The following is a 25,858-nucleotide window of genomic DNA, read 5'->3' as shown; positions in this document are numbered from 1 at the left end:
AAGGGACGAGGCAATGCAGCAGCACATAACAAATTAACACAAACAGCAAGGACAAAAAAATACAAATTGGCAAAGTAAGCAACAATATTACAACTAATATAAGGCAATGAGCAGCATACAAGAAAAATAAATCAGTAGTAAACTGGCTTAGCAGAGTAACACAAAGTCAAATTCAGTAACACTATGCCTGGCAAACAGCAGCAGCAAATGAAATAACTTATATCTAAACATGACATAGCTCAAGCAGAAAAAATATTACACTAAAGACAACAGTGCAGACAAGGGAATTGTATATTTACATCTTAATGTCTATGTAATTAAAGTGGTGCACCACAAGAAGTTATTCTACCAAAAAAATTACCACGTAGTTGAAATGAAAATTCTGTATGCAATTCCTGTGAAGGGAAATGTCTTTTTATGCTCCTTCGTTTTTTTTAATAGATCATAAAATTATTTACTGGATCTGTAGGCATAAAATATTTATATTAGTACATCTATTAAATTTTGTTTTAACCAATGCTGCAGTGCAGCTAGAAACTAGATATAAAACAAAATGAGTCAATAAGTACATAAAGCAAGCCATATGGCATTTCTCTCAAATAGCAAGACAATAGCCGTGAAATGTTTCTCATCATTTCATTAGGCATTTTAGTAAATATCATAAATTAAGAGCTCCACAGTATAATCATATGTTTTCAAGTTTGAGCGTGTCGTATTTGCGATTCTTTCTACAAAGGAACGTCTATAGAGAGGATAATGGCCTCTTTTTTTTCCACCTGTGCCTCTAAAAGGCACACACTAATGGCTTTTTTCCAGGCGACTGTCGCGCAGCTGCCCATGACGTATTACGTGCAGGTGGTCACTTAACTTTCTTATGGAAATATTTACGACAGCAGTTTCCGCTACAGTGAAAGTCTCATATAAAAATATATCACAGGTCAAGAATTTGCGTTACAAATCTGTAGAAACAAAATCCTATTGATATAACAGAGTCCAAAAAATTTTTGTCGGCATTGTAATACATTCAAGCATTTACATACAATTCATAACTCTTAAAGTACGATTCTTGGTTTCCAACAACATTCTTCACAAACCAGAGTCACTAACCACTACTCATTATTCCTTACCTTATTCGTCGACACTTCTTCAATATTTCATCATAACAGATATGTAGCATACTTAAATAACTCATATAGCATCAGCTTATTGATCATAAACATACCGCAACAGCATAATACACATAGTCATCGTAATAATAACATCATAACACCTCAGTCAACTCTCAAAATCGTCGTAGCTTCCTCCAATAATTTCAAAACCTAAAAAAAATTCTCTGCTCATGTCAAAAGTGTCATCTGCCTCAAACGTACTTTTAAAATCGTGATCCCATACCAAATATATCATTCAAAGCTCTCATAATATCACAATGGGTCTGAAAAAATATGAACAGTTCACAAAGTACAGACAAAATACAATTTAGTAAGTGTGAAGTTACCCAACTGTGTAATTGCGTAAACATGTGCCACTGATGTAGTAAAAAAATGTTTGTTTCTCTGTTAAATAATCAGGTAGCTGTGTAATTCTGTGTTGGAGAAATATGGTACCAATGTGTAAAGTTGTATAAGCAAATACCATATTAGCTAGGGCTCCTTGTGCTTGCCACACACATGGTACACAAAGTAAGCGTGTAACCCCCTGAGGATTAATGTAATTATACCCTCAGGTGTTACAGATCACAGCAATGGACTGAAATGTATCATGGAAAACCTTTATATAATTGTACTTTAAATATCTTTAAAAATAAATGATTTAAGTACAAAATTAATCACTCAAATACGAGTACTGTAGCGCTAAACTGTGCGTCTTGTTGTAAGATAATCTCTGTGGAAGTGTCATAGTTATCGTCCTCCGAAAGCTAAGTCCTGCAGAATCCAATGTACTTACCTCATAATAAATAAAAGTTAAATGCTTTGCGTATAGATATCTTAGTTATTACGCTTATTGCCATGATGAAGAAAGTACTGTGCTGTAACGTATTGTTGTGCTACGGAAAAGGCAGTCTCATTGTAGCTATACCACAAAAGTTACTACTAAAACATGTTTTACTTTCCAGAATAAATCAGAAAAACTGTGCAGATATAAAACAGATACACCGCAAAAGCAACATTGTAAATTGTGTCACATATTAGTAGCGTCGTGATATAGTTGTGTAGTTGTCAAAGAAACCAAATGCTAAGTCATCTTTAATCCCACGGAAAGTACTTCAAATAAAGAATGTCTTTTCAAGTAAACCAAAATGTTGCATGAAAATCTCATTAGCGTTGCCGGTATATGTTCTAAGTATGTGATCCTTATAGTCGTTATGTGATCGTGGAACTAACAAGCAAGAATGTACAAATAACAACATTGTGTCGTCTGCTCACTATAACAATGCAATCATAATTTCTGTTCAAATAATTTCTCTTGGTTCTTGACCGGATATTTAACTTCAAACATTGTTGCATGTTAACAGATTCTATGTCTGACAAAGCGTATTAGAAATGTAAAGTGATACGTTTTATGGCAAAGACAAAGTTAAAAAGCAGATTATCTTTCAATAAACGGTTATACATGTGAAATGTGGTGCAATCCTTTACTCTATAGTGCGCAGAGCTTCAACTTCAAAGCAATTATCATGTTGTATACGTCGGTAAGGAATGCTAAAATTTTTCTCAAGGCTAGCGTCTTATGTTATTTTTCTCGGAGCCAGCGGGCGCACGTGGCTGCCTGCGGTGTGAGTCATTGTCTGTCTCTTTGTTGGCGCACATCGTTATTGGAATTAGGAGACCTAACTTCTACAAATTCACCTTGTCGAGAGTGCCCTGCTCTGTTTGAATCTCGCAAGTTCTGATGCAATTCAAGTTTGTCGTTATGATTATATCGTCTGTCGTCATGTTGGTAGTTCCTGTAGTTCCTGTCTTGTTGGTTAAGTGGTGCAGAATTCCTCCCTGAATTATCACTGCACGGTGGACCGTTGCGACCCAAGTTATTCTATCTCCCGTGACAATAATAGTTCTGGTTGCCAAATTGTCTGTTTCTATGATTGTCTCTGTTATATTCATTACTACGGAAATGCGATCTTCCTCTGTAACTATTACGCTGCCAGTGGTTGTCATATGGGTGGTGTCTGTTTTGTTCACGATTTGCGTTGTAAGAATAGCCTTGTCATGTCCAGTTATTATTTCTTTCATGGCGGAATTGTGACAAATGTGATCTGTAATTGTTGTGTTCCTGTTTTCGCATTCCGCGATTGTCAGTGTCAATTTCCATTTCTTGTAACAGTCCCTGAGAAGCTTCAATGTTGTCTTTGCAACGTCCCGCCAAAATAATATGTCGTAAATGTTCAGGTAATTTGATTAAGCAAATGCGGATGAGTTCTGAGGGGCTGTATGGGTTTGACAGGTACTGACTGATTCTTGTGCAACATGTCTTCAAAATATTTGACAAGACTGGAAAATTCAGATTGTTCGAAATGTTTCATCATTAGATGCTATGTTTTACTCGGTCTTGTGCAGCTTGAGACCAATATGCCGAGAGGAAAGCATGGTAAAATTCTCCTTCACTGTGACAATCGTGAATGACCGATCGCATTCTTACAGCTGGTTCATTCTCTATATAGCCACACATAAATTCTAATCTGTGCTCTAATGACCAGTTGGGAGGGAAACAATGAGAGAATTGATGGAACCACGCTTGTGGGTGAATGTCGTTGCCAGAATTCTTAAATGTTTTAAATTTACGTGTAGTAATGAACAGCTTATGTCAAAATCATCACGTCGCCGAGTCGCATATCGGTCATTGTTACGTCGTTTCGGCGGTTCCATTTCAAAATTCGGTGCATCTTGCCAATTTCTTTCATAATTTCCGAAATTTCCTGTGTTATTATTTTGTGGTTGTTCCGTATTTCTATGCCCCTCTTCCCATACTGGAGCGCGAGTGTCCTCTGAAATATGAAATTTTTGTATTACTTGTGCCAACTGATCTTGTATTTCCCGGATTTCTCTTTTGTGTTGCGTATTAATTTGATTCTGATTTTGTTTGAATTTCTTAATTTGTTCATACTCTTCTGTGTCAGTGATGGCTACAGGTCTTGTGTCATTCGGATCATCATCTACCTTTGTAGATAAGTTAGTGAACTTATCCGATAGTTCGGCTACTTTCTCCGATAGTGTACTTATTTCTTTCGTGTGTTTTTCTGAACCAAGTTTCTGAGTATCTACTGTGTCCTTTAAGTTTTCTTGAGTTTTTGCAAGTTGCATAACCGAATCGGCAGATGCAACTGAGTCAATTTTAGCTTGCAAGGTCTCATGAGTTTCATGAACAATAGTATGCAGTTCTTTTATGGCTGTTTCGTGATTCTGTAATGCATTTTCATGCCGCGAAAAAATAGGTTGAAAATGCTCACAAATCTGTGTTTTTACGTCATTACATACTTTTTGACATTTCGATTCAATGTTATGTAACTCAGTAGTTAAATCTTCACGTGTTTGTTCAAGTGCGGTGTCTAACTTTTGAAGCTGTTGCTGTGTTAGTCTCTGATTTAGTTCCATTGCGTCTAACTTTTGAAGATTTAGTTCCATTGCATCTAACTTTTGAAGATTTTGTTCCATTGTGTCTTACTTTTGAAGATTTGGTCCCATTTGTTTCTGATTTTGTTTAAGCGTTGTGTCTAACTTTTGTAGCCTTTATCCCATTTGTTGCATTAACTGTAATAACAGTGCACTGGTGTCTGAAACATGTTCCTCAGTGCTATTCAGCAGTGCATTTGAACTGGCAATATTCGATTTTGAAAAGCGGAAAATGTGTCTTGATTTATTTGAGAAAACGGTGAGGACGCAAAACCTGAATCTACAGTATTTGCAAGATTGTGTCCTGTCATTTCGGAATCCTGAGGCGAGCTGTTGCCGACCGATCGATCGATAATGCTTCCCTGTTCAATAATTGTTTCACTGCTTACACCATTATTTGCAGCCCGCTCCATTCCCCTATGCACAATTACCAAATTACTACTTTGAACACTAGTTAATTCATTACTCTGCGGTGCTAACACACTGCTTTCGTCTTCACTGTCATTTCTCAGTTTACTTTGATGCCTAGTATTACGTTTTTCACAAGCTATTATTGTCACAATATTTCACACGACAACACAGAAAAACACAATTTGAAGAGCAAAAATAAGAGAACACATTAACATAACACTTAAAATAATATCTAGTTAATTGCAAGCGCAGCAGCGAAATACTTGGTGTAAATCTACATGCATGCCACAAAAATAATGAAAGACTGCAAATACAAAGGAGATTCTCTCTACAATTACATGCTAGCAATAAACAAAATCTACACTAATTACACAAACTACAGGAAAAAATCAGAAGATTCCAGGTTCGAATCCTGGCAGGGTCGCCATATGAAACGTCCTCTTAGAACAATTATACATGACTGTGTTTAAACTGACACACAATATTTTCAGCGCAACGCAATCTGACTTTCAATAATCCCTATAAAAGAATGGCCCTGACTAACATTAAACTATACCTTTCACAAATCACGTACCTCACAAAAATCTTCGTTACTCAAGCTACTGCAATACAGCGAGCGCCACTACTGCCAGCTAAATAAAAGATTCAAACTATGGAAGGCACTAACTACTGATAGACATAGTTAGCAAATGAAAGATATTAATAGAGAACAAACAATGTATTTACGTTAATAGTGTTGAAAATCATAATGTATATAACAGTTCGTGACATCTAGTCTTACAAATTTCAAAACTCCGCCATCTCTCTCCCCACATCCACCATTGCTGGCGGCTCACCTCCAACTGCACAACGCTACGCGCTGTTCACATCCAGCTGCCCAACACTACAATGGCTGTCTACATTGGAAACTAGCCACAGACTGCACACAGCACAGCCAGTGATTTTCATACAGAGCGCTACGTAACGTTGCCAATAAGAAAACATAAACAGCCGACTTACAAGGTATTGCCTCGTATGTTACTACATCTCTCCGGAATCCTAATTGATCTTCCCAAAGGTCGGCTTCTAGCAGTTTCTCCATTCTTCTGTAAATAATTCATGTTAGTAGGTAGCGATCGTTAAGTAATTTTCATACTTGCCAGCAGTTTCTTTCTTGGAATTGCAATTTTTATTGTCATCTCACCCAACTTGCACACCAGATGGAAGACTTTAGTCGTAGTGGCTCTTTTATTTGCATAACTGCATACTACACAGAATATGTGGATGAAAGAGAGGGGGTAGTTTGGGTGGGGGTAGACTGTAGTGAATACCAAATAACGTTTTTGTGTGTTTTTCACAGAACGGCAACCTACACAGAATATGGAGGTGAAGTAGAAGAGTGAAGGTTGGTTTGAGTGAGAGCAGACTGAAGTGAATACTATATAATGGTTTGTCTGTTTTTGCATCACTGCATATGTACACAGAATACGGGGCTGAAGTAGATGAGCAAGGTTTGGTTTATGTGAGGGTAGACTGTAGGGAATGCCAAATAACGCCTTGACATGTTTATGCGTGTAACTACATATCTACACAGAACGTGAGGATGAAGTAGAAGACTGAGGAATGGTTTGTGTGAGGGCAGACTGTAGTGAATAACAAATAAGGCTTTTACGCGATTGTGTGTAACTGCAATTCTATACAGAATTTGGGGTTGAATTAGAAGCGTGAGGGATTGTTTTTGTGGGGGTAAACTGTACTAAATATCGCTCTTGTGTCTTCTTTACGTAGCTGCATATCTACACAGAATGTAGCTGTAAAGTAAAAGATGAGGGCTCGTCTGGATGAGGGTAGACTGTAACTCTTTTTTCCCATAACTGCACATAAGAATAACATGGTGGTGAAGTAGAAGAGTGAGTGATGGTTTGTCTGATGGTAAACTATAGTGAATACAAAAATAACGCTTTTGTCTGTTTTCCACATAATTGTGTCCTATGTCGACAGGGTTGAAGAGTAAAAGAACTTTTGAGTTGAAAATTACAGGTATAATAAAAATGTGTGCCAGACCAGAATTCTAACGTGGGACATTCGCCTTTCGAAGGCTAGTACTTCGCCCATCGCGCTACTGAAGTACGACTCACGACCTGCCCTCCTGTTTCAACAGTCTCTCATCTCCTTCCTTCCAGATATAAAAGAGATCTTCCTGAATATCTTTGGGTACTAGCACTCCAGGAAGTAAGTTTATTGCGGAGACGTTGCCTATCCGCAGTCTTGGGATTTACACTCTGCAGCATAGCGCTGATTTTAAACTTTCTAACAGATTCAAACTGTGTGTGAGACTGGGATCGAAACTGGGACCCTTGCCTTTCGTGGGCGAGTGAGCCATCTACGGAACTATCCAAGGACGACTCACGACCCGCTCTCACAGCCAGTACCGCATCTCCTATCTTCCAAACTTCTCAGAGGTTCTCCTCCATACTTTGTGGAACTGGCCCCTGGAACAAAGGATATGCTGAGGGTACTTCATTCTTTGATGTAAATGAGAGAATTCATTTTACTCAGCGGGTGATAATAAATAAGTCATAGTGTCACTGCACCAGACGATATCATCCTTTATGAAATTGCTTTTGGGAATCTACTTGTAGTAAAAATGTTATCATAGTTAACAGCGAAAACTGATAAGTGTGATGGTACATTATGAGTAAAACAATAGCGTTCCACTACAAATGCGTCTGGAAGTGGTTCAGTTGAGACAAACTTGCCACGGTATAGCTACGAGTCACCACTGACTTTATTGTGAGTATTGTCCTTACTGGTACTAACATATTTGTAATCTAAACACGTTGATTTGTCCTCACCTAATAGTGCCTCAAATTGCACCCATAGGATACCATAACATTTTTCTGCTGGCTGTGAAATGACAGATAATGCACCAATATTATCCAAGATGGTTGAATACAACAGGGGTCTATCTTCGTCGCCGGGAAATCCTCTGGATTCTTCTGTTAGGGACCATCTCAGAAGTGAAAGTACAACAAAGCCATTGATACAAATGAAGAAATGGAGCAGAAAATTGTAATGTCAATATTTACGAGATGTATTAGAAAGGATTCGTGACTCAACAACAATTCGTATACTGTATCGAAATGCGAGAAATATCGTATCCAAATAGGAGGACAGCACGTGCTATGCCTTCTTTAACATTTACCTATACAGTAAAATGTAACATAGAATGTGCTGATGCAGTACAGGAGTTTTGAAAAGTAACTTCGGGGTTTCAGAAGAGGACTCCACGAAAACTCCTAGATAAACACAAAACTCGCACATCTCAGTGCACAGAGTACTTCTCCGATTGGCATTGCTGCAGAGCACATTACTAAGGACAGGCATGACAGAACATAAAGTATCGCACTGTCGCATGGAATTGTAGACGGGGAATGCAATGAACGTACTGCGTTTTCACCTGGAACTACTTGTCGTTACGCATTTCCGAGACTTCATCGAATTGCAAGCTTATAAGTTTTCAACCGTACTGACGTTTACAGTGTCACAAAAATATCCCTCTCTGAGCGCCTGTAAAGTGATTTAAAAAACTGGAGATACGCCGTATTCACAGAGAGGTGTCTAGTTTCTGTATGTCTAGACGTTTGCGAGCAGTTATCATCTGAAACGATGGAGATACTTGTAACCCTGCATTGCATTTCTGTTAAGGCCGGCATGGGTGCAATTTTAGCCCAATTAAGAGAAAAACTTTCACAGAAAAATGTAATTTCCAAACACATTTACAATTAAGTTCCCCACTATGTGTTTCTGTATGAAATGTAGCCCAAATGTACCTCCAGGTCTATAAAAAGTCTACGTATTATCAAAACTGTGTACCCACAAACTGTTATCCAACTTAAAATCGTATGACAACGTTTGATTGAACAGAATCTAATTTGAACTGAATTGTAACTGTTCTGAATACGGCTTGTCTTCATATTAAATGCGCAAATGAAGGAAAACAATTATCTGCTCCTAATCGAAATTTACATTTACCTCACGTCTTGAGAACGTTGTTACAGATTTCTCGAAAGGTCAACAGCAAACAGGCAGCCGCTAAGCGAGATTTCTATTTTTAAATATAAGTTTCCAAATAATATTCAAACTATTTCATACCAAATGGTGCAGTATGGTAATACGTAATGATAAATCTTCCTTAAACTTTGGGTTGGAGAGAACAGCTATACCTGTGAAATGATATTCCAAGACAACGATTTTAGAAGGAAGTATGTATTCAACAAGACAAACTAAAACTTAGCGTAACATTAGTGTGAATAATACTATACTTAACAATGTTAACAGTTATTTTAAAAGGGTATAATGTTAACGGAAAATTTCTATGGAAACCAATCGAGCTAATCAGTTGATATGTTAATGCATGACTAAGGGAAGTGTGATGGTCTCTCTCTCTCTCAGATCTGAGCATGTGAACAAAGCTAACTAGGTGACAATAATCATTCCGAGAAACTAGTTGGTCTGCGCTGCAGTCTAACCTCAAATTTCTTCTCTTAAAAAGGAATTCAAAATTTATATTATTTTCACTTTTCAGTATATACTTCATATTCATCCTTGCTACCCTTTATAACACATTTTTCTTCATCTGATAATTACAATCATAAGTCAACACAGCACTACTGAATACGTCCTTTCATCTAAGAATGTATCAGACTGTCTAGAGGCAAAGACTGTGCCACAAGAAAACCAAAGATCGTAACTTAACCTGCTCTCTCTGACGTGCACATGGATAAAAAAAATAGAATGATATACCCACCTTACAATATTAACTAGGAAGACATTTAATACTGAAGTCATTGGCAGGTCATTAACACACATTTGCAATTTTCTCGCACTTGGGTCAACTGTGGAAACAAGTCACTAGTCTTCTCATGTCGTATATTTTAAGCAGGTTCATTTCTCGCAATTAATTATGACACACATGCTGCATATGTCAGAAATGTCCAGAATGTAACTGCTGCTGCAGTGTAAAGTTCGTTGATGCAGCACTTCCCTGCCAAGCACAACGAAGACGAACAAACTGGTATAGTGAGTACTGAACTGACTCTGTATTCGGGAGGCATTCCTTTAGATATCTCCTATTTTCTGTGAATGATATCTAGCTTTAATTATGCGTACACCTGTAGTTAAGCTAGTTAGGTCGCATAAAATTCATGCAGAAAGTAAAGTACGCAGGCCACGTTTCGAATTCTTTCTGTCTTCAGAAATCCCATTGCAACTGTAGCACAAGGACAAGATCGTTACCAGATGTGTACTAACATGAGATGACAGACTCTAATTCAGCCAATACCTGAGTTCCTAAACAGCTACCGTAAGTATCTCGCTGAAACTGCCCCCCTGAAAAATGGAGATAATGGAGATCGCCAACGAAGATTTAATCCAGCAAGGTGTGCAAGAAAGCTTGTGTGGAGCTAGGGTGTTAGGCGAAAGCTAAGGCCAAAAATAAAGATTTGAGAGTGATGATTATTCATATCAAGATAGATTGGTGGGATTATCATCAGCATAAGGCAAAGGCCAGGGTCCAAGTCGCAGTGTACACACAGCTTTCATTAGTTATGGAGTGTCAATAACTGTGCTACGTTGTTGGAGCTAGGTTTAGTGGAGTAGAACAGCCGTATCATTACCGCCCAACGTAGTAAATTGACGGTAATTTACAGAGGGCAAATTTACCGCGAAAACTGTAAGGAAGTTCAGAAGAGAAGGAATTCGACGATTAAAAGTAGTGCGATGGTCGAGTTAGGTGTTCGCCAGAAATCCTCTATGGGAAGTTTGAGAAAATTATCAACATTTTGTCATCCGTCTGTTAAACTGGACCAAGTGTATGCCACAGTATGGAATCCTTTCCCGTTATTAATTAAGGTGCATACCTACAAAGCATAGCGTACAAGTACTGTATACCAGTGGATTCCCTCACTGCAGAATGGAATCACGCCAGACAGGACATTGTCCTATTCTGAGTAATGTATACCATCTCAGATACATTTCCTATAATTTAGTCCACAGTTGAATCTCCCGTCCCACATGTAGTCTTTGCGCAACGCACCTCAATTACATAAAAGGTTGTGAAACAGTACTGCGGTATATTTTGTCTCATATAAATTGTCACACTCAGTCGAACATCCAGGGAATAACCTGTGCTCTAGGTTAACTTAAATGACGATGCTGATTGGGTAATTAATGTAACATGAACTCTTAGAGGTTTACAAATGCCCTGTACGAATTAAATGTAATGTTTAAAGGGACTCAGGAAGTTTCCGGGATCCTGACGTATTTTGGATTTCCTAGGTGATGACATGGATACAGGTCTGCCTATTACACATTAGACCCTCTTCAACTGTCGGCGGTCTATGTGATTCAACAGACGAGGTCGGTCTGTACGCTTTTATGCTGTACGTGTCCCTTCACGTTTGCACTTCACTATCACATCGGAAACAGTGGACCTAGGGACATGCAGGAGTCAGAAAATCTCGTGTACAGACGTATGACACATGTGACACCGAGTCAGCTGACCACGTTCGAAGTCCGTGAGTTCCGCAGAGCGCCCCATCCTGGCTCCAATGGCTCTGAGCACTATGGGACTTAACTCCTGTGGTCATCAGTCCCCTAGAACTTACAACTATTTAAACCTAACTAACTTAACTTACCTAAGGACATCACGCACATCCATGCCCGAGGCAGGATTCGAGCCTGCGACCGTAGCGGTCGCGCGGTTTCGGACGGTAGCGCCTAGAACCGCTTGGCCACTACGGTCGGCGGCCCCATTCTGCTCTCTCACGATGTCTAATGACTAGTGAGGCCGCCGATATGGAGTACCTGGCAGTAGGTGGCAGCACAATGCGCCTAATATGAGAAACGTATGTCTTTTGGGTGTCCGGATACTTTTGATCACATAGTGTATGTTACGTTCTCTGGAATGTACTATGAATGCAGCTTGTTTGTTTTGTCTCACTGTCACGATATAGAAAGTTATACGCTGCCACCTCTCGTAGAATAGATAGAACAACTCCGAAGATAAAGCGTAATTCTGTGGTCGCAGCCACAAGTTCGCGTCTTCTCTCACGTTCCAGCTCAGAGATGAGGTAAGTGCTCCCACCACTGCAGACGCTGCTAAGAGACAGCCACACGGTGTCAGCTTGGTGTGGCTTCTATCAGTCCGAAACTCTGCATGCAGCTGACGCGGAGCTAGGCGCCCAAGTTGCGCGCGAGCACTGGAGCGGTCTGACACGAGGACGAACTCTACAAATCGATACTGCTGCAAGAACCTGGGAACTTCAATTATTCACTGCTAATTAGTCAGTGTCGCTTCGGTGTCATACAGCGAAACCTCTGCTACGCATAGTCTGTCTCCTCCACCGCATACAACTCCGGAATTCAGCTGTCTCATTTCCAGTACACAGTGGCATCGAGAAACAAGTCACGGGCGGTGCTGCTGCCGTCTAGCTGAAACCGTTAAGAACCTAAAGGCACTGTTTTTGCCATTAATACATACCGAGTGTTGCAAAAAGTCATCCCCAGATATACTCTGTGTCTTTCGTTGAATAGATTTATGAGCTTGGGATAAATTTTAACTTACTCGCAGGACTACGAAGTTTTTGTTACCAAAAGAATCATCCGAATCTCAAGGGTGTATCTTTTATATGGATGTACTTATAACGTTGAAGTATTTTCTACTATTATGTTTACGACCAAAGTTTTCATGTACCTTCCAGGAATATTCGATCTCCATCGGACGCGTGACAAATATCGAGAGGATAGTCAAACAGGTCCCATTCTTTTGCGAGCATGACAGGAGTTACCGTTGTTGCTATGCGGCGTCTCATCTAGCCAAAGTTGTTGGAAGGGGAGATACATAGGAATCTGTCATAAACCACCAGTGCAAATATAAGTCACATCAGGAAATTAGGCTAGCTAGGAGGTGAATGATCCTTGCTCCCCCTTTCGAAAACTTTTACCTTCAAAGCTTAAGTTAAATTAAGCGCAAGTACTTGTCTGCATTCACGTAGATGAAATGTTCTTATACATTCTATGTTACCTCTCTCTATACCGAAATACGTGTGGATGAATGCGTCTGTTAATTTGTTAGTTTGTTAAAATAACATGGCTCTGAGCACTATGGCACTTAACAGCTGAGGTCATCAGTCCCCTAGAACTACTTAAACCTTACTAACCTAAGGGCATCATACACATCCATGCCCGAGGCAGGATTCGAACCTGCTACCGTAGCGGTCGTGCGGTTACAGACTGAAGCGCCTAGAACCGCTCGGCCACCACGGCCGGCGGTTGGTTTGTTATTTGTGCGACTGAACTGTGTGCATCTACAACAAAGTACATGTGATGCATAAGGCCAAGTGGTTCGGATGGCAAGTGGTGTAATGCGGAGAGTCCAGGGTACACAGCGCACACACACAAAGATCACACCATTTAATGCTGAGAAAATTATAAACTTCGAAGGAGCTGAATATTTCAGCTCTTGAATCAATAGTTCAGTAACTGGTACAACTCATTAACAGATTTTTACCTTCAAAGCTGCTCTTGAGTATGCCGTTGACTTTTAAGTGATAGCAGTCATTACCATGAATCACGAATAACTACAATGAATGTCCAAAGACGAAATACTGAGTTGATGTAAAGATGCAGTTATCGATGTACAGCTCTGAGCGAAAGAATTGTTCAACTGAATAATCCGTCGAGATAGCTCTGAGCAAAAGAATTATTCAGCTGCATAGTCCGTTTATATAGTTTTGACTCTTGATCACTCAAACCACACACTCTGTTTTCACTAGCTGATGCAGTTCATTTGCCTTTTACTTTCATCTCTAGAAGTTGTGCTACCTCTGAAACTCATTACTATGACACACACAGAAATAGAGGTTCTTGGCGCTTCAGTCTGGAACCGCGCGACCGCTACAGTTGCAGGTTCGAATCCTGCCTCGGGCATGCATGTGTGTGATGTCCTTAGGTTAGTTAGGTTTAAGTAGTTCTAGGGGACTGATGACCTCAGATGGTAAGCCCCATAGTGCTCAGAGCCATTTGGACACACAGAAATAGATTCTACGCAATGCAGATAGATCACGGGCTGCCCTGAGTGCAATTGTGAATCATCACATATAGAAAGTCGGAGTTCGTGGAGAGGAGCGAATGCGATTTGCAAGGTGAATGCAACAGTGACGACAAGAGGAATATTAGGACAGTACAGAAACTGCAGATTCTTCAGCCAAATTGAATGATATGCATCCCCAATCAGTACCACGGCAGTCGCTAAATGATAACGGTTGTCGATAAGTCAAAAATTAGTTTTGAAGACGCACCTTGAGTTCATACATGTGGTGTGTAATCTTCTTACAACACACTCTCCACACATTTGACATCATAATCCAATTTCCATTTAGCTTCAAACATGGAATTTCTCTTATGTGTCTAAGATAGCACGCGACAATTAACAATAAATACTTCAGCGATTGAATGCAGAGCGGCTCCTTCTGCGTCTTATTGCACTTAGCCGTTACCTAAAACCTAGGAATAGTGAACAAGTTAGCGACGGTATTGCACCGAGCAGCTCATGCATTAAGTATATCGCCTTCGGCGCTTGCGGATACACAATTTGCTTACATCTCTTCAGACGGGTATTAGAAAAGAGTACGAAATGATTTACTCACCGGCGACAGATCGGACCTAAGTGCAGCGTTATTTGTATCGTAATGAGTTTACACGTGAAGTAAAAGGAGACTGCAACATTCCGCTGAATCATTTTGAAACGCTCTATAAGTATTCATTTTTATTTACACTCGTGACACTGCATACTACGTAAGAGTATGAAGCGTGAGCGGTAGACGTTAAGACCATGTAATCGCTTTCAAGAAAAAACTAAATACCAATTTACATTCTGGGCCCCACATTTCATAAACACTGTCGCTATTGACGAAGCCCAAGGCTGTTAGTTGTATCACTTAACAGACTGTTTCAGCACACCTAGATATGGGGCATCAGGGAAAAATGGCAGGTAAAGGATTCAATCCGTGACTGCTGGATCTGGAGGACAGACGTCATTGTTCATTGTGTGCAGTGAACGAGATGTATGTGCTGCTGAAGGAGGAGTATATTAGCATCTGAGGACTGTGTCGATAGCATTGATATTTGAAGATGAATACGCTGAAGTAATGAACGTAGGCTAGGTTACACTTTAAAACTCTTACTGATAAAAGTGTGTGCTTGCACATAGATCATTCCATAGAAGCCCAGGAAGTCAGTCAATCCTCGGAAGTGCAAGGGAGAAGACGTTCACCCACTTCGATGCGCGGCCGCTTCAACACGCCCAGGGACTCGAGTAGGCAAGACGCCAGGCTTCCTGCCCCAACACTCGGCGCTCGTTGAGACCATGGCCAGGGAGCGCGCCGACTTACAGAACGGTCACGCAGCCGCTAAACAATTGCGTTGGACACATCCCCAGCGCAGGGATACCGTTTGTTGTAGAAGATGACTGCGTCACGAGTTACAACATCTGGAGTTGCGGAATATTGTCCCGTACATAACTTGAGGATATCAGAGGAACTAAATGTGCCACTGTGCAGAGAGAGACAGAGGGTGGGAGAAAGAGAGACGGATGGGGGGAGAGAGGAAGGGGGGGAGAGGAAGTGGGGGAGGGAGGGGGGAGAGGGAGAGCTTTGCAGATCGCGCAAGAATATTTAAACAGTTACAGGTTTTATTTCAAGGAAACCGCACCGCCACGCTTGATCACTGACTCGAAAGGCAAAAGATGCAACACAGTTGAGAAACCATTCCAGAGACATCTTTCGCGCTTATGTGGGAAATACCCTTGTCTTCGTGCAAGTGCTTCTTCAGAATAAGTCTCTAAATACACCTTCAAAAAAGACTGCGGCACAGCAGTTTACGTCAGTTCTGCGATGTATACAGCCACACTCAACATGGACCTTAAAAAGGTCGATTCACACTTGTGAAACCTCCAGGCATCTGTGGGGAACAGATCGCAAAACCGATATCACCTGAAATATCTGATTTTACACCACCAAAACAACGATCTTTGGAAGTCCAAAAAAATATCTCTGTAGTTCGAAACAGGGAGCTCACCACTTCTCATGTTTTGGCTGGTTGTTTGAAGGCACTGACAGACAGACGGACAGAGAGAGAGATTCCTGAGTCCTACGGCTACTGTGATCACTTTTCTGAAACTGTGAGTGGGCATTTATATTTGCTACTGCAGGAGTGAGGAACGTTATTTAGCTCAGTTCTCGGAGCACCGTCGAAGCTCAGAGGGGACAATAAGAACAATTACTTGAACACAATTGGAAGCGCTGTTCTAAAAAATGAGGAACAAATGCCTGTAATTTTTAGTGAGTTTTCGATGTCCTACAGCTGCTGGTCTGGAGATGCCAGAGGTAGATGGTCTGCTTGGATGAGTCGCAGAACACTCGACCTTAGATGACCTAACATTACTCTCAGGCATCACAGAAATTTCCGTACATACCATACCCCTGTCTTGGTCGAGCCAGTCTGTTGTGGCTCCTATGCTCCACACAAGAATTGGGTTTTACTGAATTTACCTACCAAACTGCTGCCGCTGCCGGTATAGGAGAACTTGTCTACTATTATCTGCAGACGAGACTTTCAGTGGAAAAACTATTTTGTCCAGATCAAAAAGAAAAAAAAAAAACATACAGCAGTCGTAGTGCACAGACAGTTAAACTCAGCAGAAGTGCTCTACAGACCACGAAATACGGAGAGACGCTGCAACAATTACACCGCGCCACTTGAATATTTTCGGTGTGAACCCCCCACCCCCAAATGCTGCTACTAACGGCGTGGGAGCACTGTGCGCCATATTTTTCTGCAGTGGACCTATTACGAGACTTTTCAGCAGCAAAAGTACTTTGTCAATATAGAATAAAATGATGCAATGGTCACACTGCACTGACAGTTAAAGCCTGCAAAAGTGATTTACAGATCTTGAATTACCGAGACTACCACCAATGACACCTTCTCAATTACAGTTCTGTACTGTTGTCGTGAGAAGGTTGTATACTTTACCGTGAAAACGAAGATCTGTACAAATGCCGGGCTGGTTCCCTTCGGTACAAAGACATTACTGTTCCGCAGCCCTGACCGGTTTGCGTGCTTGCTTACTGCCATGCTTTCCACACCCACGTCCATACTCAGGGATTACAAAAACACACTTATTTCCCCATGGTTTGCCAGAATATCATACCATTTAAGGTATAGTTCTCGATATCAAACTCATAGCAACATCGTTTGCATCGCAGTATCGCTTCCACAGTAAAATTCCGAAGATAATGAGTGGAAATTAGTTCTCTAGAAACCCGAAATTTTCGCAAGGTGCAGCGAGATGGATCGCGATCTAAACTACTGGGTATCTTTAAACTTACCTTATCTGCGGAGATCTTTACGTGAAAACTAGAAAAAAAGAAGAAGTAGTTCCACTCAGGAATACCAATTTCACCAATATAACAGAATCCAAATCATTCTTCCACTTTACAAAGTCAACTAAGATGTTTCTCATGTGTACATAACCAGCAAACATCTGCTCCCACTTTCTTTCATTATCTAGTTGCCCAAAACACCACAATCGATTTTGTCTCACGCAAATAAAGACAGAGAATATGCAGAAGAAATCAACCGGACAATTTTCATGGGAGGGAATAACTGTGCTGCCGAAACACGTGCCAATATTGAATCACCTCAAAATTTCATGGTGAATACACACGATAACGAGGGCTGCCCAACACATACTGAGTATTAGTTCGCTATTCACCCGCCTAAAGGGCGACAGGGTTAGGTCGGCTACATTCCAGTTCTCCAGCCGGGTTCTTCTGCCGGGGCGGCTTCCATCACATGAGAGGAACGTTAGTCGTTCCGGCGACAGGACACTGCCGCCGCGATCCCCGCACCTCAGGCAGAATAGTCCCAGGAAACCAGCCACATATATTTTATCACCGTACGTACATTTAAATACTACGATTGCAGCCTCAATCTGACGAAGTTCAACTATCTGCATAGTATCGAAAATACCCCCACTCCTGATGGAAATATCAAAATCGGTAGCATTATTTTGACTGGACGTAATTTTCCATGTAAAAGCATCGTGTGTGTGTGTGTTGGTGTGTGTGTGTGTGTGTGTGTGTGTGTGTGTGTGTGTGTGTGTGTGCACCGATGGTTCAAGGACTGGTTTTAGGTCAACTGCCAGCTTCACGTGGTAACAAAAGAAGGAAGGCAGAGGTATTTCTCGAGAAACAGGAAGCATGCGTATGAATAACGCCCGCCCGAGCGCGCGCATTGACCGGTTACGCTTGTTGTAGGCCGGCAGACAATGGGACGCTATGTGTCCTTATGTAAAGAGCGTTTTTTTACGAGCTTGGTTGACTGCGATATACGACTGCAGAATGTATCGCGTGTTTGATCCTGTAAGGGATTAATAAAGTGTTTTATACCCTAGCAAACAGCATTTACAATGTGGGTCTTCATACTCTCCACAAATCACAACCTTGCCGTTTCAAGTAGCAAACAGTTGCTGTATGGCAACATTCTACTGTACCGTTATTGAGATAATACTGATACATGCGACTTGACTGCTGTCTTCGAAGCTTTCCTGGACAAAGGCGAATCATCTGCCTTTAAACTTACTTGCATCTGCTTTGAAGGATGACAGAAAGTTGATGGAGTGATCGGTTAAGTCGGAGTTGTAACGAGGTATGATTTAATGGTGTACTGATGATGCATTCTAGAGAGCGCGGAAGACGTTGCTGCAGGTCATCTAAACATTTTTTTCCGTTGTTCTATAGGGGCGCATCAGTTGTGTGGCGTAATCTCCGTTCGCCTCGTGCAAAGCTGCGTGATCTGTGTGCGTCTTAAAGCGCCGTCTACTCGCTATCATTAACAGCAAACCTCACTGTCATCAAACGACTTCTATCTCATGTGTGATGATGATGATGATGACGATGATGACGATGATGAAACACGTTCAGCCTGTTTCGGCACTTCCCTCGAACGATGGTTTATGCGTCGTACTTTATTTCCCCTCTGTATCTCGGGCTTAAAATCAAGTCCTCTGTTTCATAACTACCGTGATTCTAAGTTAGCGACTGGTGTTGTGTACACATCTGCTTGACAAAAGTCCTCTTACGGAGTTAGTGAGGGCATGATGTGAAATTTCACATGTCAAACTCCATTTATACGTGTTTGTTTGTTTCCATGTAAGGGACATTCTCCGTTACTAACGATCGTTATATAACAGTGACGCGAGCAAAGTACAGGGTGTTTCAAAAATGACCGGTATATTTGAAACGGCAATAAAAACTAAACGAGCAGCGATAGAAATACACCGTTTGTTGCAATATGCTTGGGACAACAGTACATTTTCAGGCAGACAAACTTTCGAAATTACAGTAGTTACAATTTTCAACAACAGATGGCGCTGCGGTCTGGGAAACTCTATAGTACGATATTTTCCACATATCCACCATGCGTAGCAATAATATGGCGTAGTCTCTGAATGAAATTACCCGAAACCTTTGACAACGTGTCTGGCGGAATGGCTTCACATGCAGATGAGATGTACTGCTTCAGCTGTTCAATTGTTTCTGGATTCTGGCGGTACACCTGGTCTTTCAAGTGTCCCCACAGAAAGAAGTCACAGGGGTTCATGTCTGGCGAATAGGGAGGCCAATCCACGCCGCCTCCTGTATGTTACGGATAGCCCAAAGCAATCACACGATCATCGAAATATTCATTCAGGAAATTAAAGACGTCGGAAGTGCGATGTAGCCGGGCACCATCTTGCATAAACCACGAGGTGTTCGCAGTGTCGTCTAAGGCAGTTTGTACCGCCACAAATTCACGAAGAATGTCCAGATAGCGTGATGCAGTAATCGTTTCGGATCTGAAAAATGGGCCAATGATTCCTTTGGAAGAAATGGCGGCCCAGACCAGTACTTTTTGAGGATGCATGGACGATGGGACTGCAACATGGGGCTTTTCGGTTCCCCATATGCGCCAGTTCTGTTTATTGACGAAGCCGTCCAGGTAAAAATACGCTTCGTCAGTAAACCAAATGCTGCCCACATGCATATCGCCGTCATCAATCCTGTGCACTACATCGTTAGCGAATGTCTCTCGTGCAGCAATGGTAGCGGCGCTGAGGGGTTGAAGCGTTTGAATTTTGTATGGATAGAGGTGTAAACTCTGGCGCATGAGACGATACGTGGACGTCGACGTCATTTGGACCGCGGCTGCAACACGGCGAACGGAAACCCGAGGCCGCTGTTCGATCTCCTGCTGCACTAGCTGCGCGTTGCCCTCTGTGGTTGCCGTACGCGGTCGCCCTACCTTTCCAGCACGTTAATCCGTCACGTTCCCAGTCCGTTGAAATTTTTCAAACAGATCCTTTATTGTATCGCTTTTCTGTCCTTTGGTTACATTAAACCTCCGTTGAAAACTTCGTCTTGTTGCAACAACCCTGTGTTCTAGGCGGTGGAATTCCAACACCAGAAAAATCCTCTGTTCTAAGGAATAAACCATGTTGTCTACAGCACACTTGCACGTTGTGAACAGCACACGCTTACAGCAGAAAGACGACGTACAGAATGGCGCACCCACAGACTGCGTTGTCTTCTATATCTTTCACATCACTTGCAGCGCCATCTGTTGTTGAAAATTGTAACTACTGTAATTTCGAAAGTTTGTCCGCCTGAAAATGTACTGTTGTCCCAAGCATATTGCAACAAACGGTGTATTTCTATCGCTGCTCGTTTAGTTTTTATTGCCGTTTCAAATATACCGGTCATTTTTGAAACACCCTGTATAATTTCTCAACGGGGATCGGATGTGAACACCTCCGCTAAGCTATAGTGTGCATGTATTACAAAGAATTGATGTTTTAAGGAACGAGTTTGTTTTTCATTCTACAGTTTGTCACCATATTTATCGTAGAGAAACCTGCAAGGAGAATGTGCTGGAAACATATTTCTTATATTGGGATATTAAAAGCATTGCATTACACATGGCTAATACGTTAGGTACCGCACTGCTCTAACGTTATAGCTTGTTTTAAGATCAAAAATGGCTCTGAGCACTATGGGACTTAATTTCTCAAGTCATCAGTCCCCTAGGACTTACAGGGGAACCTCCCCATCGCACCCCCCTCAGATTTAGTTATAAGTTGGCACAGTGGATAGGCCTTAAAAACTGAACACAGAGCAATCGAGAAAACAAGAAGAAGTCGTATGGAACTATGAAAAAAATTAGCAAAATATACAAACTGAGTAGTTCATGAGAAGATAAGCAACATCGAGGGTAATGTATGGTCAGGAGTGCCGTGGTCCCGTGGTTATCGTGAGCGGCTGCGGAACGAGAGGTCCTTGGTTCAAGTCTTCCGTCGAACGAAAAGTTTTAATTTTTTATTTTCAGACAATTATTATCTGTCCGTCCGATGCGATCACTTTTTTGGGAGTGATTATCACATCGACAAGAAAACCTAAATCGGGCAAGGTAGAAGAAACTTTTTACCCATTCGCCAAGTGTACAAGTTAGGTGGGTCGACAACATATTCCTGTCATGTGACGCACATGCCGTCAACAGTGTCGTGTAGAATATAACAGACGTGTTTTCCTGTGGAGGAATCGGTTGACCTATGACCTTGCGATCAAATGTTTTCGGTTCCCATTGTAGAGGCACGTCCTTTCGTCTACTAATCGCACGGTTTTGTGGTGCGGTCGCAAAACACAGACACTTAACTTATTATAGTGAACAGAGACGTCAATGAACCAACGGACAGATCAAAACTTTGCGAAAATAAAGAAAGAAAATTTTCACTCGAGGGAAGACTTGAATCAAGGACCTCTTGTTTCGCAGCTGTTCACGCTAACCACGGGACCACGGCACTCCTGATCTAACATTGTCCTTGTATTGCTTATCTTCCACATGGACTACTCAGTTTGCATATTTTGCTTTTTTTTCATAGTTCCACACAACTTCTTCCTGTTTTCTCGATTGATCTGTGTTCAGTTTTTCAAGGCCTATTCACTGTGCCAACTTATAACTAAATCTGAGGGGGTGGGGGGTGCAATGGAGAGGTTCCCTCGTTAGAACCACTTAAACCTAACTAACCTAAGACATCACACACATCCATGCCCGAAGCAGGATTTGAACCTGCGAACGTAGCGGTCGCGCAGTTCCAGACTGTAGCGCCTAGAACCGCTCGGCCACTCCGGCCGGCTTTTAAGTGCAGAACCGTGTAGCCTTAAGAGCATATGTGTTTTTGTTATCTCTTACCAATACCTACTTGGTACTGATCCCACACACTAGAACAATACTTAAGAATTGATAGCGCAGTTGGTTTACCTAAAATGCTTCAAACTCCATCCATGTGGAGCTACACCATGCATAAAAACCACCCATTTCTTCTCTTTCTTAACCATCTTCTATTACATCATAACACTTTCATATCTTCTATTATACACCAATAAGGGTAACCAATCTCCTCGACATGCTCGCATCTGGAGAAATCCTGTGCACATGGATGGGTACTGTGAGCAAGATTGATGCAGAACAGCAATTACAGGACTCGGCTCGGTCTATTCCTTCACGAGATGTTGAATGTAGCGGTCTGCATCTGGAAACTGGAGATTAAATCGGGTTGAGAGCTGCAGGGGGGTTTGGTCAAAGACAATCCAAGGAGAAATTTCAGTCTCTAACTGACTCTTAAGAATTCCAGAATGCTCTGCGGCCTCCATCCACATAGGGAAAGATCGTAAATTTCGCATTAAAAATCGATGTGCTAAAAATATCTAGATCACGAACTGATATTTTTTGGTGTATATGTTCGAGGGTTAACAAGAAATAAACGCACTGCACAGTTACCTATCTACATTGACAATCAAGTATATGGTCCTCGTAATGTAGTGGAGGGGTGGTTTCGCAATGACACAGAAAGTGGAAAACATGTTGCAGCACCTTTAGTTGCTGTTGAAATTCAGTAAAATTGCTAAAATTGATGGCACTATCAACTGTGATGCTAATTATTACAGTACGTCAACAGTGTCTTTTCCACCCCATCTGCCCACTGGTATGCTGTTGATTACCGTGTAACGACTGACAGACATCACTTGTTTGAGATGGAGAAAAGGTCTTGGTGGAGGGGCGACACCTGCCTAGGATGGCTAGCACCGATTCAGTGATCACATACATGACGGCAATACAAGGAATAAATCGAAATGGAACACTGAGTAATGCACTATTTCAGAACTGTACTAGATGAGTGAAGATGTAGAGGCCATCAATCACCTGCAGACAGCTGTTTGGAAACGTTCGACGAAAAACTTCTGCCAGTTCCAATACATTGTTGCTGTTTTTATTTAAAATCATCCAGTGTGTGTGTGTGTGTGTGTGTGTGTGTGTGTGTGTGTGTGTGTGTGGGAGCAGCAGCAACAACGTAATTTACACTGTGCAATGCCTAGTTTTCTATGAAATGTGTTAATATCAGTTTAGAATCTTACACAAACCTCAAAGTAATGGTGCAAAAAGCAAAATGTATGGCAGTGTACAAAGCTGTCTCATACGCTACTTGGATGAGTTACAGTAGAAAAATAAAACAGTGTTTCAGACAATGACACAGGGATCTTCTCTTGTGGCTGATACCATTGTCTGTGGGATATGTTACTCCTTCTACAGTACAGGCAATATGGTGGTCAGCACATATGCTCAATGCCAGCACATAGGCGGTATACACACATACACACACACATATATATATATATATATATATTGCTCTGTCAAATGAAGTTAGTGGACCTTATGTAATTTTGTAGTTTTCTTTCCCTCTGTTGGGTGATACATGATAGAGAGAATGTCTGGGTTACAGACATGGATGCATCGTGAGAGACACAGATCTCTTCGGATTGCGATACCTGTATATAGTTTCGGGATAGACAGCAATGCAGTAGCAAAATCCTCATCTTTATACCAGTTTCCATAACTATTTGTTCAAATGGCCCTGAGCACTATGGGATTTAACATCTGGGATCATCAGTCCCCTAGAACTCAGAACTACTTAAACCTAACTAACCTAAGGACCTCACACACATCCATGCCCGAGGCAGGATCGAACCTGCGATCATAGCCGTCGCGCTGTTCCAGACTGAAACGCCTACATCCACTCGGTCACTCTGACCGGCCACAACTATTTGTACTGTCTTTTATATTCCCTTGTGTTGCAGGAGTAGGCTTCGTTTGCCACTGACCTTACACACTGTACGCGGTTGGTGGAGCTACAACGACATGTTTGCACTGGGTGGTCAAGCAATGGTCCTGTCACATTAACACAGTTCACCCTATTTCTGCACAGGTTGCAAAAGATGGTAGATATAGTGCTCTTTGACTTCAGCTAGGTTCCGATTTAAATTGGAACGATTACACACCCAAAGCTGCAGAAATCGTAGGGCAAAGCCTGAGGAACACTTACAAGATGCATAGAAACTATTTGAAACCGTGATGGTATTTCACTGTTTCAGGTAGGTTCGCAAAGAGTGAATCTTTTCGAGAAACGAGAGTGCCGTGCATATAATTTACTGGTGGCTGTGATTTATTACTAGCTTACACCGCCTGCGACGTGTACCTGCACTATCGGTTTGTTAATATACACCCCTGCGATCACTGTCTATATTCAGTATAGCAATATTTGTGTGGAAAACCACTTCTTTCGGAGGTAACGCCATACCCCGATTTGTAAGACTTGTGTAGATTTTAACACGGATATCGTTAGTGGTACCCTGTGTGCGTCTGTTGAACCAAAACTGCTTGTGACAGTGACATAGCCGTTGCGATCGTGTTTTTAACATTTCTGGCTTGGAAGACGATTACATCCCCTCTTTCTAAGACACAATGGTACCACTCGCTAGAATAATTGTGAGGCATATCCACCCATCTCTGATCATCGTTCTGACCGGCCGGGGTAGCCGAGCGGTTCTTGGCGCTACAGTCTGGAACCGCGCGACCGCTACGGTCGCAGGTTCGAATCCTGCCTCGGGCATGGATGTGTGTGATGTCCTTAGGTTAGTTAGGTTTAAGTAGTTCTAGGTTCTAGGGGACTGATAACCTTAGAAGTCAAGTCCCATAGTGTTCATAGCCATTTGAACCATTTTTTCTACCTACTCAGTGGTTCACAGCACGTCCCATCTCGCTGCACCTCGATGAAGGTTTGGGTTCCTAACGACATAATTTCCACTATTTACCTTCGGAAATATACAGTGCAAACGATGTTGCTATGAGCCTGATATCGAGAACTATCGCTTAAACGGTATAATATTCTGGCAAACCATGTGAAAACAAAAGTGTTTTTTTGTAATGGGGTGGATGCGGATAGCATGGCTGTAAGAAAGCAAGCGAGAAGGTCAGGGCTGTGAAACATTAACCCCTTTTGCCGGCTTTGACTGTCAGTGCAATATGATCATTGCATCATTTTACTCGATATCTACAAAGTACTTCCGCTGCTGAAAGTCTCGTAATTGGTCCTCTGCAGAAAAATATGACACACAGTGCTCCCACACTGTCAGTAGCAGCAAATTGGGGTTTTCACACCGAAAAATTGAAGAGGCGCGATGTAATTGAGGGAGCGTCTCAACGTATTTCATGGTCTGTAGAGCACTTATGTTGAGTTTAACTGTCAGTACACTACGACTGCTGTATGATTTTTCTTTTCGATCTATACAAAATAGTTTTTCCACTGAACGTCTCGTCTGCAGAAAATGGTGGACAGTCCTTCTATGCTGGCAGCGGCAGCAGCT

Source organism: Schistocerca piceifrons, chromosome 6 (assembly GCF_021461385.2).
Source record: "Schistocerca piceifrons isolate TAMUIC-IGC-003096 chromosome 6, iqSchPice1.1, whole genome shotgun sequence".
Lineage (NCBI taxonomy): Eukaryota > Metazoa > Arthropoda > Insecta > Orthoptera > Acrididae > Schistocerca > Schistocerca piceifrons.
Note: the sequence above shows the minus strand (reverse complement) of the source record.